Source organism: Oryctolagus cuniculus, chromosome 17 (genome assembly GCF_051225735.1).
Source record: "Oryctolagus cuniculus isolate XC-2025 breed Fujian yellow rabbit chromosome 17, ASM5122573v1, whole genome shotgun sequence".
Lineage (NCBI taxonomy): Eukaryota > Metazoa > Chordata > Mammalia > Lagomorpha > Leporidae > Oryctolagus > Oryctolagus cuniculus.
Genome location: NC_142883.1, coordinates 63,169,037 through 63,184,365, shown reverse-complemented (window position 1 = coordinate 63,184,365; position 15,329 = coordinate 63,169,037). Strand labels below are relative to the sequence as shown.

Genomic DNA, 15,329 nt, shown 5'->3' with positions numbered 1-15,329 from the left:
GACAGAGAGAGAGACAGAGAGAGAAACAGAGAGAGACAGAGAGAGAGGGAGGCAGGGAGGGAGGGAGGGAGGCACAGGGGGAGGCGGGGAGGGCAGGGGGAGAGCCGGTCAGATGGGGGCCACTTCCTCCACCTCCCAAAACCCCCCTCCCACCCACCTCCCCCAGCTCCAAGCCTCTCCACCACCAGCTCTGCACATATTTCGACAACTTCTGTGTTTTGGGGGGGTAGCGGGTGTGCTGTGCCGGAGCCTGCAGCTGAGCCCCGTCAGAGCTCAGCCAACCACCACACCACCACCACCACCACCACCACCACCAGCACCACCACCTGGAGGCGAGAAACCCTGGCCGCCCTCCTCCAGCCACTCCCAGCCCTTCCTAACAGCCCAACATCATGTACCCGCTCCCCCCGTCCATCACCTCCCTGGGAGGGGCCGCTGCATCCCGTACCCCAGTCCCTGTGGGGGCACCGGCCATGCTCAGCGGTGACCCAGCCACGCTGGGGACCCTGGGAGGGGTGGCCCGGGGCCCTGGGAGAGGCTGCTTGCAAAGGCTGCTGAGGTTCAGCGTGTACACACACACACACAACCTCCTCCACCACTGCCACGCCATCTGGAATCTATTGCTACGAGCAGACCTCAACGGGGGGCTCCTGAGCCATCAGACATAAAACGCCCCCTGCTGTGACTCCCGGGCACGCAGGCTGGGGGCACCTGCGCCCGCCTCCCATACTGTAGCTGCATAAACAATGACGTGAGTGCACGCTAACAGGCCCCTCCCAGGGCCACGCCCCAGAACCCATCTGGTGATGTTTTAGGGGCTGGGGCCAGGGCAGGAACTACCTTGTCCCCGTAGCAGGATCCCGGTTCAAGAGATGACCCGGGGCGGGTGGGAGGCACTTCTCAGGCCAGAGGAGCTGCAGTCCCAACACAGGCCGGGCTGAGGGTCCTCCCGCCTCCCCCTACCCCACACACTCAGCCCAGCAAGGCCTGGTCAGCCCAGAAGGCCTTGGAAGGAGGGGCAGAAGCCAGACCAACGCCAGGAACCCTGCAGCACAGAGCGAAAGCTGTTGGCCGAACAGCTTGGCCTGCATGGCCCAGGTCCCAGGAGGGGACGGGGACTTTCCAGTTCTCATTCCCAGACTCAGAGAGAGGGGGAAGAGGGACCCGGGTCGGGCTACCAAGATTCCAGGGTGTTCTCAGGGACCAGAGACACCCAGACTTGGGGGTGGGGGCAGGGAGGAGAGAAGGGAGGCGGGGGCGGGGGGGCAGCTCACTCTTCCCTGGCCTGGATGCCACCCAGCCCTGGGGGGGTAAAGGGGTCGCCAGGCAAGACCCCTTCTCTCCCACGGCCCCTCCCCCCCACCCCCGGATGTGTCACTGAGGTCCCTAACAAGGAGCAACACGCCCGCCCCTTCTGACCCACTTCAATCCCAGCCCGGGCGGCTGGGATAAACCTTACACCGAGGGCCTGCTCTGGCGCGCCCGCCCGCCCAGGGGAGCTGCTGGCGGCGGCGGCAGTGGCGGCTGGGTTCTGGCCTGTCAGATGAACCGGTTTCCGGGGGTGGAGGGTGGGGGCGGGGAAGGGGCTGCAGGGCCTGGGCAGACGCCTCTGCTGAGGGGCCGGCTTGTGGAGGCCACCTCCGCTCCGGGGTGCCTGCAGCAAGGCCAGGGTGGGGAGGGGGTGGGCACGGTGGGACCTGCACCCTGCCCTCTGTGTAAGTCCAGAACGCACCGAGCCTGTCGTATATCTGCACAAATTACATTTCAGCTTTGATTACTCCCAGGTCTCCCTCATTTCCTGCTGAGTGTCCTGTGGATATCATTAACATTTCTACAGCTTTTAAAATTTTTTTTTCTTGCACATTCTTCAAAATGCATTACCAGAGACATTTAAAGAGAGAAGAGAAAGAAGGCGGCGGCGGGGGGGGGGGGGGGGGGGGGCGTGCTATTATCAGCGTCCCCTCCTCGCCTGCTCCGTCCCCATCTCTCCCCCTCCCCGTTTAATCATCCCAGCTGCTGCGTCTTTTAATTTAGCCGAGCTGTGTTACATTACAGGCCGCCTTCCCAACGCACACAAGCAGCCGGATGCCGTGCGAACATCTATCTCCAAGAAAAGACAGTTCAATTAGAATAGGAGAGGCCCAGCGCCTGATGGAGCTCGCCCCAACGCCACCCGCAGCCCAGCCAGAGCGGGGGCCCGGCCAGAACAAAGGCGTGGACCCCCACAGGGGCTCCCCTCCCCCAGTCCTGGGGCCTGCTCTGCCGGCAGAAAACGGGGCGCTGCCCCTTTAAGAGCTGCCTCGGGCCTGCCACAGTTCTGTTGTTATTAATTATTATTTTTTCAAGAGCACTAGAAAAGGAAGTGGAGGGGGGAGGGAGGGGTAATGGTGACCTGGGGGAGGGGCAAGTGGCAAAGGGGGCGTGGGGGCCTGGAGGGCACCCCTCCACCCACCAGGGGCTCCAGGGGGGGTCCGGAGACCCCTCCCTCCACGGCCCCTCCCATCCCATCTTCCCCACCCACCGAGGCCTCGGGCACCGGATACAGAGGCCTGAAGCCGGCCCCAGGACGTCCCCTGGCTCAGCTCCCCGAGGACTGGCCCTCCAGTGCCAAGCCAGCAGGAGAACTCTGGGGGCACACAGCCGTCCGCTCCCCTGCAGGATTTTCTCGCTCGAGGCTTTGACCGTCCTGCCCTTTACAGAAAAAAATGAGGCTCAGAGCCCCAGGGCAGAGCCCAGCCACCAAGAGGAGGCAGCCAGGCCACACCCAGGCTCACAGCCCCTCACTGGACCCCACCGCGCGGAAGCTACCAGGGAGCCGAATGATAAGACAAAGGTGCCCTCATCCCCTCTGCTGCGTGCCCGATCTTTGTTCTTTTTCTTTGAAGTATTTATTTGAGAGGCAGATGAGAGAGAGAGAGAGAGAGGTCTTCCATCTGCTGGGTCACTCCCCAAATGGCTACAACGGCCAAGGATGGACCAGGCTGAAGCCAGGAGCTCCATCCGGTTCTCCACGCGGGTGCATGAGCCCAAGCCCTTGGGCCATCCTCTGCTGCTTTCCCAGGCGTTAGCCAGGAGCTGCTTTGAGCTGGTGCTCAATGCCAGCATTGCCAAATAGCAGCTTAACCTGCCGCGCCGCAAGCCCAGCCCCCGGAAGCCCCTTTAACCTAACCACGCCTTCCTTCCCCACCAGTGGGCAACGATGATCACTGGCTTCTTTTTTTTTTTTTTAATTTTTTATTTTTTGACAGGCAGAGTGGACAGTGAGAGAGAGAGACAGAGAGAAAGGTCTTCCTTTGCTGTTGGTTCACCCTCCAATGGCCGCCACGGCCAGCGCACCACGCTGATCCGAAGCCAGGAGCCAGGTGCTTCTCCTGGTCTCCCATGGGGTGCAGGACCCAAGCACTTGGGCCATCCTGCACTGCACTCCCGGGCCACAGCAGAGAGCTGGCCTGGAAGAGGGGCAACCGGGACAGAATCTGGCGCCCCGCCCGGGACTAGAACCCGGTGTGCCGGCGCCACAGGCGGAGCATTAGCCTAGTGAGCTGCAGCGCCAGCGGTCACTGGCTTCTGATGGCCAGGGTGACTGCTATGCCCTGAGCACTGGCAGCCACCCAGCGAGGTTACAAGGCCCAGGTCCCTCCACACCCCAGCCAGGGAACCGGGCACGGCGTGGACCTGACCTGTAGCGGGGGCCACAAGGAGCCTGGCTGGAAGGTGGTGGCTGCGACTTACTGGTTGTTTGCTTGTTTAAGATTTATTTATTTGGGGCCAGTGTTGTGGCGTAGCAGGTAAAGCTGCTGCCTGCAGTGCCGGCATTCTACATGGGCGTTGGTTCAAGACCTGGCTGCTCCATTTCCGATACAGTTCTCTGCTATGACCTGGGAAAGCAGTAGAGGATGGCCCAAGTCCTTGGGCCCCTGCACCCACATGGGAGACCTGGAAGAAGCTCCTGGCTTAGGATCAGCACAGCTCTGGCAATTGCAGCCAATCGGGGAGTGAACCAGCAGATGGGAGACCTCTCTCCCTTCCTCCCTCTCTCTCTCTCTCTGCCTCTCCTCTCTCTGTGTCACTCTTTCAAGTAAATAAACAAATCTTAGAAAAAGGGACTGATTTATTTATTATAAAGGCAGACTGACAGAAGGAGAGAAGAGAGATCCACCTTCCACCTGCTGGTTCACTTCCAGTGCCCACAACGACCAGGGCAGGGTCAGCCCAAACCCGGGAGCCTGGAGCCTCGTCTGGGTCTCCCACGTGGGAGGCTGGGGCCCAAGCACTCGGGCTCATCTGCTGCTGCCTCCCAGGCGCGTGAGCAGGGGCTGGACCAGCAGTGCCAGCAGCTGTGACTGGAACTGGCGCTCCCACGCGGGATGCAGGTGGCCCCCGGGGAGTGGCTGAACCCGCTGCCCCACAGCACCGAGCCCCTGGAACACTCTCCTGAGAGGAGGGGAGGGACACACGCTGCTCCCGGCAGCCAGGCAGCAGCGGCTCTGAGGCTGCTGGTTCCCTCCCTCCTACTTACCCGGGTTATTTTATGGTTTCCTGATTTGTAGCTGCAGGGGAAAAAAAATGGAAAAAAAAAAAAAAACCCAACCCCCTCAAGGCCTGGAACACGAGATAGAGGTGGGAATTCGCAGAGCCTTAAGGAGGCTGGGGAAGAAGCGGGGTGGGCATCTGGGGAGAAGGGGGAGCCACTGGGGCCCCCTCTCTGCTGTGGGTGGATGTTTCAGATCAATCAGGCGCTGGGGGAGGCGGGGCCTGGATGGGAGGGAAGGGTGAATTCCCAGGGGCCCACCCAGCAGGCCTCTGGGCCTGGGGGAGAGGCCTGCTTGGGGCGCACCGGGGAGCATCCTGGGACATGAGGACTTCCCAGGGGACCGGCAGCCCCCAGCCCATCCGCATGGGCCTCAGCACGCCCACGGCGGGGGCAGTGGTGGGGACGGAGGGGGCGCTTTGCTGTGTGGCTGTCTTTGCAGGCCAGGCAGCTGGGGATGTTAAGGGGTCAGCAGTGGGGTAGCAGGGAGACCCACCCCCACCCCCACCCCCACCCCAGCACCCTCTGTAGGAGTCAGGCCCTGCCCAGCCCCTGGGTGCTGCTCCAGACGTTCTGTTCCGGAACCACCAATGCGAGGTCTCCTCTCGGGTCCCAGCTGAGACCGACTAAGCCCCCAAGATTGAGTGGGGGGGGTCTTCCGTGTGTGTGGGCGGGGTCAAACCCACCAGGACCCCGTGCCCCCGCCCACCACCCTTTCCTGGGTCCCACCTGCTGTGCTGAGGTCCCGTGTGTGTGTGTGTGTGTGTGTGTGTGTGTGTGTGTGTGGAGTAGTAGGGTCTGGTGGCCCAGGCAGCTCTCCATGCCCTGCAGGGCACAGTCCGTCCACCCTCCCCTCTCCCAGGTCGTAGCTGGCACCAAGGTCTGCGGGAACCCACGAGGGTGCACCCCCCCCCAGTAACTCATGCCCTTCCAAGAGGTGTGCACACTACTAGGAGCTGCATGGCTACAGGTTTGCAAAAGAAGCAAATGGGGCCAGTGCTGTGGTACAGTGGGTTAACGCCCTGGCCTGAGGCACCGGCATCCCATATGGTACCGGTTCGAAACCCGGCTGCTCCACTTCCTATCCAGCTCCCTGCTAGTGAACCTGGGAAAGCAGTAGAAGATGGCCCAGGTGCTTGGGCCCCTGCACCCATGTGGGAGACCCCAAAGAAGCTCCTGGCTCCTGATCAGCACAGCTCCAGCTGTTGCGGCCATTTGGGGAGTGAACCAGCAGATGGAAGACCTCTCTCTCTCTCTGCCTCTCCTCTCTCTGTGTAACTCTTTCAAATAAATAAATAAATAAATCTTTAAAAAAAAAAAAGGCAGCAAAGAATGGGTGCCCAGTCTCCTTCCCTACCCCTCTGCGTGGTCTGAGACCACGACTCCCGTCCCCAGGGAAGTGGGAGTGCAGAGTCCCAGCCAGGAGGGCTGTCTGAGTGCTGTCCCTTCCCTCGGCCTCAGGGCCTTTGCAGCTGTTCCTCCGCTGGGGATGCCGTTCCCAGGGACCTGTCAGCCCTACCCAGCTCCCATCATCCACACTCTGCAGCGCCCTTCCCGGAAGCAGCACCCCTTGCACACACACACACACACACACACACACCCAGTGCGTCCCCGAGTCGTCACTCTCCTGTAACAAACCCTGGTTTGCTCTCCTTTTCAGAACAGGAGACGGATCTCTGCCTGGTCGAACGGTAACCCTGCCAAATATTCACTGTACAAATGATGCGCAAAACGCTACCTTCATCCTGTGACAAGCTACAGCAAGCAGCAAGTGACAGAGGGCACCCGGGCGGGCTGGCAGCCCCAGGGCCACCTCATTCACTCATTCCACGGCCACAGCTGCACCTCATTCACTCATTCATTCCACATGAAACAAACTTCCTGAGTCCAGCAGGGAGGCCTGAGTGAAGTGCACATGTATGTTGGGGTCCCGGTCCTGAACACACGTGGGCCAGGTGGAGAAGCCCCACCTAGCTCTGGAGGATTTGGGGAATGGGACCCCAGGGTGCCAGGACACCTAGTTTTTCTCTTTAAAAAGCTAGAAATCTGGGGGTCGGCACTGTGGCATAGCGGGTTAAGGCCCTTGCCTAAAGCGCCGGCATCCCACGTGGGTGCTGGTTCAAGTCCCAGCTGCTCCACTTCCGATCCAGCTCTCTGCTCTGGCCTGGGAAAGCAGCAGAAGATGGCCAAGTCCTTGGGCCCCTGTATCCACGTGGGAGACCCAGAAGAGGCTCCTGGCTCCTGGCTCCGGATCGGCTCAGCTACGGCCGTTGAGGTCAATTGGGGAGTGAACCAGCAGATGGAAGACCTCTCTCTCTCTCTGCCTCACTCTCTTTCAAATAAATAAATAAATAATATATATATATGTATATATAAATCTTTCTATCCAAGCCAGCACTGTGGCACAGCGGGTAAAGCCACTGCCTGCGGTGCCAGCATCCCACCTGAGCACTAGCTCATGTCCCGGCTGCTCCACTTCCGATCCAGCTTCCTGCTAATGCACCTAGGAAAGCAGCGAAGCTGGCCCAAGTGTTCAGGTCACTGGTACCCACACAGGAGACCCGCAAAAAGCTCCTGGCTTTGGCTTGGCTCAGCCCTGGCCACTGTGGCCATTTGGGGAGTGAACCAGTGGACAGAAGCTTGCTCTCTCTCTCTCTCTCTGACTTCAACTCCCAAATAAGTAAATCTTCAAAATAAAAAAGCTAAAAATCAGCTCTCTGCTATGGCCAGGGAGTGCAGTGGAGGATGGCCCAGGTGCTTGGGCCCTGCACCCCATGGGAGACCAGGAAAAGCACCTGGATCCTGGCTCCTGCCATCGGATCAGCGCGATGCGCCGGCTGCAGCGGCGGCCATTGGAGGGTGAACCAACGGCAAAGGAAGACCTTTCTCTCTGTCTCTCTCTCTCACTGTCCACTCTGCCTGTCAAAAAAAAAAAAAAAAAAAAGCTAAAAATAAGGACTTTAAAAAAATGAGTACTTCCCATTTTAAAAAACTGTTAACCAAATAAAAAGATTTTTTTCCCTTTTTTAAAATCCCTGTGAGGGGGCCAGTGCTATGGCGCAGCAGGTAAAGCCTCCACCTGCAGTGCCGCATCCCATATGGGCGCTGGTTCAAGTCCCAGCTGCTCCACTTCCAATCAAGCTCTCTGCTGTGGTCTGGGAAAGCAGTGGAAGATGGCCCAAGTCCTTGGGCCCCTGCACCCACATGGGAGACCTGGAGGAGGCTCCTGGCTTCGGATCGGCTCAACTCCAGCCACTGCGGCCATTTGGGGAGTGAACCAGCAGATGGAAGACCTGTTTCGCTCTCTCTCTCTCTCTGCCTCTCTTTCTCTCTGTGTGTAACTCTGACTTTCAAATAAATAAATCTTTAAAATCCCTGTAGGGTCAGTGCTGTGCTACAGCAGGTTAAGCTGCTGTTTGTGATGCCGGCATTCCAAATGAGCATGGGTTCGAGTCCCGGCTGCTCCACTTTGATCCAGCTCCCTGCTAATGAGCCTGGGAAGGCAGCGGAAGATGGCCCAAGTGCCCAGGCCCCTGAACTCATGTGGGAGACCCAGATGGAGTTCCAGGTTCCAGGCTCTGGACTGGCTCAGCCCTAGCCATGACAGCCACTTAAGGGCATAAACCAGCGGATGGAAAATCTGTCACTCTATTTGGAATACATACATTAAAAAAAAAAAAAAAAAAAAAAAAACTCCCAGGTTTAAGAGAGCCTGTTTGTGGTCGAGAGATGCTGTAACTGTCACAGGTTGAACCTTGCACCTGCAAAGGCGAGGCCCTGTGGGGCTGGAACTTTGCTTTTTCTGTTTTTCTAATTTGAAAGACAGGGCACCCAACTACTGGTTTATTCCCCAAATGCATGCAACGGCCAGGGCTGGGCCAGGCCAAAGCCAGGAGTAACTCCACCCAGGTCTCCCACGTGGGGAGTCAAAACCTAAAGATTTGAGCTGTCATTGGCTGAGCTGCCTCTCAGGTTACACTCGCGGAAGAGGAAGAAGCAGGAACCAGAGCGGAGCCGCAACTGCTACACCAGACGCCCGCTCTGAGGAGCCCGGGTGCCTAGTGGGTGCTGAAGGGTACATGGGAGCCACTCAGTGTGCTGGGAGGAGAGCAGGGGCAGTTCTGGGCTGCTCCTCGGCCCCTGGGGGCGGCCCCCAGACAAGGGACAAGGCCGGTTTGGGGGGCACCCTCTTGGGGTCCTGGCAGGCACCTTGATGGCACTCATTAGCATGGTGCATGGTACCCAAGCTGCCCCAGTAGAACACGGCCTGGTGAGGACCAGGCTTCTTTTGATCCTGGGCTCCAAGCCCAGCCCCCACCCCCTGGGAGAGTGCTGGCAGCTGCTGGGAGGGCTGGATGGGTGGACAGGATGGAGGGGTAAGGGGGGGGGCAACCGGGCTCTGTGTCCTGTGCATCCTGTAACCTCGCCAGGGACCTAGGGCACCCAGAGACAGATATGGTGACGGAGGCCAGGACACAGGCACCCGTCTGCTTAGGTCACAGGCCCCATGGGGCCCGGGGTTGGATGCCACAAAGCAGACAAGACATCATGACAACTGCCTGGGAGTGGCTGAGATGGAGTGACCCCCACCCCACCCCAGCCCCGCAAGCACGCGGGAGATAGGGGCAGGGCAGGGGAGGTGATGGGAGGTGGGGGGTGCTGGAAGGAGGGCCTAACCACACAAGGCCGGGCAATGGCCTCCTGTGTGGGAGCAGCCGCAGCCGCTCCTCCCCTCTGCCACATTCTCTGGACCTGCCTCTCAGCCGATTGTCCACTGGTGGGTCCTCCGGACACCAGCCCCATGCAGCCCTGCGCTGTCACCCTCCCTACATCCCGACCCCCCAACCCCCTGCTGTGTGCCTTTGGGGCCCATCACCCCTGCTGGAGGCCGCGGTGGGGTCTCCCTGGCTGTTCCTGACCCCACTCTGGGGCCACCTACAGCAGTGAGCCACAGTCTCCACCAAATCTCTCATTCTGCAGAGAGAGAGAGGCCCAGAGAGGGCCAGTGACTCATCCAAGAGGCCCAGCCGGGCGAGATCCCCACTGCCCACCCCCCACCCGGCAGCCCTGAGACCCAGACTGCGGTGGGGAGGGAGGCGGGGAACAAGGCTTCCCACGGGAGTCACGGAATGCGCGCCTGCTGCCCCCCGGCCCCCGCCAGAGCCACCCCCTCGCTGCAGCGTCCTGACAGCCCGAGTTCCACCTGGGGGAGCCGGGGGAACTGGCGCCCCTCCCTCCCTCCCCCCCCCCAGCCCCCAGGGGAGGAAGCCGCCTGTCAGGCCGCCGCGGCGTGTCAAATCCTCTCGCTGCCTAATTGTGAGACGGCGGCGTTTAAAGAAACGCCTTTCTGGCCGCCTGCCACACCGCAAACTGCTTGGTATAATTTTATTATTAAGGAGAAGGGAGGGGGGATAGGAGGAGGGGGCTGGGAGCGAGCGCGAGCGAGCGAGCACGGAGAGCAGGAAATTGCTTAGCCCGAGTCAGCTGGTGGAGTATTCCGCTCCGTGCAGGCGCGGGGCCGGCTTTCCAGTTGGCGAGCTGACTTTGTTAATTGCGCATTCAGTCTCTGCTCGGGGTAATTGAAACGAAGCGGGGCCGCAGCTGACAATTAGGGGCTGCGAGGAGGCCCGTTAACCCTTTCCGCAAGCGCCCCCTGCCCACCTCCCTACCCAGGTCGAGGCCACGGCGCCCCTGTCCAGGCGGGGCGCGGGGGCGCGCACTGCGGCAGGGGGCTGCGTGGTGCGCCCCAGCTCCCGCAGGGCGAAGGCGGCGCCGCGGGGCCGGGAGCCAGGCCGGGCTGGGGGGTGGGGGGTGGGGGCGGCTGGGGGTGTGCGGGGGTTGTTTGCGGCCGCGCCGCCCTTCTGCAACAGATGTTTCAGCCGTGTAAGACAAAGGCAGAGCGCCCGCCGCTGCCGAGAGAAAAATCCGCAGGAGTCCCTCAGGGGGCAGGTAAAATTTCACCTTCTATTTGCGTCCCCCCCCAACACCACCACCCCTTCACGCCCCCGCCCCCGCCTGCGCCAATCCCGAAAGCGCCACCAAAGACGCCGCGCCGCCTCCTCCGCAGCGCAACCCGCTGACCCCGGCAAGGTCGCGGCGACCTCGGGCTCCGCCGGCCAAGGGCGCCCCCCGCTCCCCGCTCCGCCGGGAGGGAGGGAGGGGGCGCTGCCCTGGCCACGGGGGCCCGGCGGCCCTGGCCGCTCCCCCCCGCCCGCGCGGGGACCCCGGAGGCGCGGGGGAGGGGGGCTGCGCCCCGGGCCCCCATCATTCATCTCCCAGATTCCCGCAGTAGCCGCCCTCGGAAGTCAGCCGAGTGAAGCAGCTGTTCTTTGCACACTCCACTTGACCAAAGATGATGATAAATGAGGCCGAGGCTGCGTCGGGGACGCGGCGGCGGCGGCGAGGGCCGCGCAGGGCGGGGCGTACGGGCCGCAGCCCCCTCCCCGCGGCTCAGGAAGGGCGAGGACGCGGAGGACCGAGGCCGAGACGCAATCAAAGGCCCCGCAGTCCCCTCCCGGAGCCCTGCGCGGCACAGCCCGGCCGACCCCGCGCCGCGGCCCCAACCCCCTCCTCTCCCTAAGGCTTGGGTCCCCACGGCGCCCTCGCCTCCCGCTACCCACCCACCACCACCAACTCGGTTGCCTCAAACCTATTAACGCTCGTAAATAATGAATAATGGAGCGCTTCCCTCCAGCCGCGCAAGGCTGCGGGCGGGGGCCGCCGCCAGATGCGCCCGGGTCCTGGGGAGGGGGCGCCCGCCGGCCGGGTGCAGAGAGGGCGCGCGGCCCCGCACACGTGCAGCCGCGGCGCGCAGGCAGGCAGGCGGGCGGGCGGGCACCCCGCCCGGCGGAGGAGGGGGAATCCCGCTCTGCCCTCCCCAACGCCACCTCCCCTGGAGTCCTCTGGCACCGAACGAGCGAGCCGAGAGAGCGCGCGCGAGCTTCCCAGCCGGAGACGGTTATTTTTAACCTGCCCCCCTTTCTATAACTGCCTCTCGGGTTTGCGCGCCCGCCAGCCCGCCCGCCCCGCTCCACCGCAGCCGGGGACGCGGGGCTCCTCACCTCGCGCCGCGGCTCCGGACTCTGAGCGCCTCCCCCGGCCCGCGGCCCCCGCCCCTGCGCGGGCATCGCGCGGCTAAATCGCAGCTTGGAAAGGACCGATTAGGAGCCGCGTGCCTTTCTGCGAAATATTGGAACCGGGTGGGGTGGGGGCGGGGAGCCCGGCGCTCTCGGCCCCCCTTGCCTCCCGCTCTCCCTCCCACCCTGCGCGCAGAGTGGCTGCGAGAGGCGGCTCCCGCTCTCCCGCCCGCCCAAGGGGGGCGGCCGGCCCGGGGCGGCAAGCCCCCACCCACCCCCAGCTCGGGGCCCTGGCCTTCTCGCCTCAACGCCCACCCTTCTGCAGTCGTGTGCTGGCCTCCAGCGCGCGGACCCCAGGGCGGCGGCGCCAAGCGGGGCGCTGCCTGCGCTCACCGCCCCCCACCCCGGTCCTCCTCCCCGAACCGCTCCAAACAAACACGCCATTTAAACGGCATCCGGGCTCGCCATACCCACAACTCCCGGGGCAGAGCCCACCCGTCCCAGCGCCCTCGCCCGGGTGGGGGCGGGGGCGCGCGGAAAGCAGCAGCTCTCTCTCTACCCCCTCCTCCTGGCGCGCCCTCCTTCCCAGGAGGAAGGTCACGGCTGCACCCATTACCCTGCTCTCTCCACACCGCCTCCCAGCCCCGCCCTGCCCCCAAAGGAGGGCACAGCACAGAAGCACTCCCCGGGGGGGGGGGGGGCTTTGCGTGAACCCGCTGTCCCTTCACAGACACCCCAGGGCAGCCCCATCTTGCCCCTGAAGTGGGGGGAGTGTCACATGTCAACCCCACGACAAAAGGGCAGTCCAGGTACCAGGAAAACCTGGGACAGACCCCTGAGGCTGGGCTGGGCTGGGCAAATCAAGCTGGAGGTGGCGGGTGGGGGTGGGGAGTGACCGGTGGGAAGGCTGGGTCCCCCACCCAAGGGGAGCAGCCTCTGGTATAGTGGTGGGGACAGGGCCACTGGCTGGAGCCAGGAGGGTCCAGGCCCCTCCCCACACCAGCAGGCCAAGCAGGTCCCAGAGGGAGGTGAGAGGGGGCCAACAGGGCAGGGCGTGGCAGGGGGAAGTTCTTCAGGGGGTCCCCCTGCCCCCCAATTTCCAAGCCAGCAAGCCAGCCAGCCACTGGCCTGGGGGCCTCCCTGAGATCTGGAAAGTTCTCAGCCGGCCCAGAGCTGCTGTCCTACATAAGGAGACTTAATTCTGACCTTCGGGGGGTGGGGCAGATGGGGTGACCCCACTTCCCAGTTCACACTCCACCTCTGGGGGTCCTCCCTGGTCCCCTGCTCGGGGCCCTGCGGGGTAGGGCTTCCACTTGGGTGTCCCAGGGAAGGTAGGTGGCCCAGGGGCTCCTATGCACAAGCACCAGGAAACACCATTATAAGCATGGGGGACCCTGAGGTCCCAGTTCCCCCTCTGAAAACTCCAGACAACTGCTTTGCTTGGGACAGGGGGGGAGAAAAAAGGAATGGGGGGAGTTCCTGTGGTGGGAGGCTGGAGACAGCTGCGTGCTGCCCCGTTATCAACCCCCTGATTGAGGGGTCGGCTCCTGGGGCTGCAGACCAAGGGTCCCCTCCCCCCGCTGTGTCTGATAAATGCATGACACATGTCACTCAGGGCCTAACAGCTCTGCTCGGTCCACAGCCACCTGCACCACTGCCTGGGAGCCTGCACTGACAGCCGGCCTGGGACGGACAGCCACTGGTCCACCACCACCCACCTCCAGCTCTCTCCGGGTGGGGCCTGGTGGCCGGAAGCACTGGCCTCGCGAGGGGCCACCTTGCCACTGCACTGCTCCCCAGGAGGACCTGGAGCTGCCCCGGGGAGCTTCCTGCGCACAGACGAGATCTGCCTTTGGTTTCTCGTCCCAGTCGCCACGCCAACACCGGGGCGCCCGGAATCAAGCCGGTCCCAACAGCTCTCGTGTCTGGCCCAGGGAGAGCAGACTACTTTCTGCATAGTCTCTCCTACTGTCAGACCCTTCTAGAACCCCCTCCCAGCTGCCTCCCAGTCACTCGGCATCTGGGGGCAGAGGGCCTAGTCCAGCTGGACGTAGGCGGACTTGGCCTGACCCCAGACCCGCCTGGTTCTGCGAAGCTGCAGCCCCCACCCCCAAGGCTGAGCTCTCTTCCTCCACGGGCGACAACTCTGGATTCATGACAGGCAGACTGGCCCACTGTGAGCGCTCCTGGGTGCAGGGGTTGGGGGAGGGTCTGGCTTTGGGGGTACGGGGTGTTCTTACCTGGCCCTGTGCCTATCCTGTAAATGCGCTCTGGGTTCAAATCTGGGACTGCAGTGAGGTCCGCCCCCAGAGGCAGCTGCGGGATGCCTGCGTGTTCCCCAGGCGCTGCTGCGCTAAGTAAGCACCTCCCAGCCCAGCCCTGCGGACCACAACTCCTGCGGGAAGAGCTCAGCCCTCGGGGACTCCTGCTTCTGCTGGCTCCTGGGAGCCAGGCTCCGGGAAGGGCCCCCTCCGGGACCAGGATCCTGCCTCTGTGTCCCCAAGCCCCTTGGACTCAGAACCCGTGGCCCGGCAGCAGCTTGGGCCACCACCCTCAAGATTCTGCACTGGGTATTCGCTCCCTGGCAGCAACACGGATAAAAAGTGGTTTCCTGCGGCTGAGTTTGCCATCACTGGTCCCCTGGAGGCCTTGGTTACCCCCTACCCTGCACACACACCCCCACTGGTGCAGGGAGGGAGCTGGGAGAGCTGATCTCCCCTTAGCTCTCTGTAGTTCCTTGCACACGTCTTCTCTTCCCCGGAGCAGGCATCTGAGGGCCGGGCATCACTAGGCTGAGGCCTTGCAGGGCTGACGCCTACTGAGGGAGGTTACGCAGCGGGCGGTGGGGGGAGCCGGACTCGGCTCTTTCCAGTTCAGCCCGCTTCCCACGACATGCCTGTGGTTTGCCTGGCGCAGAGAAGGTACTGTCAGGGTGCTGTGCACCTGCCCCGGGTGGGGGGGGGGGGTAAGGCAAAGACCAGTCCCAGTCTGGCTGGGCCGGGGAGGGGAGAGGAGCAAGGACCCCGAGGGGAACTACATCTGCAGAGCGCTGTTAAGGGCACCGGCCTAGGCAGCAGCAAAAGGCTCCCGTAAGCGGAGGTCCGTTGGGAGGGGACATGGGAAACAGGTTCGGGAATTCCACCTGGCGGGGAGTCTTCCAGCTGTGTGAACAGCAGCAGAGTGTAGACGGCGCGGAGCAAACGCGCGTGTGCGGGTTTTTTATGCCTTCTGCCCTGATTACAAGGTACCCTCCTAAGAGGCTTCAACACTTCCTCTAGGAATAAAAAAAAAAATCTGCCCTTCAGGCTAGGCACAGTGGTTACAGAAAATGGCCCGGTTCTGGGCTCTAGCCTGGGCTCCAGCTGCTACTTTCCAGCTGCTGAGCTGGCCTGTGTGTGTGTGTGTGTGTGTGTCAACAAAATGGGACGAGGCTGACTGCCAAGTCAGCCACCCCTCACCCCGGGGCCTGCCAACAGACAAGATACAGATCATGGCCCCATTTCCCAGATGAACAAACTGAGGCCCCGGAAGCGAGCAGAGAACCACATCTGAATCCCCGCAGTAAGACAGCAAGCATATGCCCCTGGGGTGGGAATGGCGGGGGGGGGGGGGGGGGCTGATGAGATAATTTACATGAGAGCTTTCTGGGCAGAGCTGGGCGCGGTAAGTTAGCTGTTACTTTTAGAAGGTAAATATTTATAGCACTTCTTATAACATGGAAA

At 62.5% G+C, this 15,329-nt stretch overlaps 1 protein-coding gene and 1 long non-coding RNA gene across 4 annotated transcripts in view; one reads left to right on the top strand and one right to left on the bottom strand.

The window, feature by feature from the left end:
- RAI1 (retinoic acid induced 1) overlaps nt 1-15,329 on the bottom strand; it is a 106,629-nt gene that overhangs the window by 12,899 nt on the left and 78,401 nt on the right. Inside the window, exon 1 of one of the 3 annotated variants that reach the window (XM_051829021.2) lies at nt 11,593-11,727. The exons of the other annotated variants lie outside the window; for them this stretch is intronic. The gene's annotated coding sequence lies outside the window, so the exon portion shown is untranslated. Of the gene's footprint in view, nt 1-11,592; nt 11,728-15,329 lie in introns of those variants that run through there. 3 annotated transcript variants of the gene reach the window in all.
- Nucleotides 3-14,220, top strand: LOC127485752 (uncharacterized). Its single transcript, XR_016223708.1, has 2 exons — nt 3-10,480; nt 13,250-14,220. It is a non-coding gene; the product is annotated as an uncharacterized LOC127485752 (long non-coding RNA).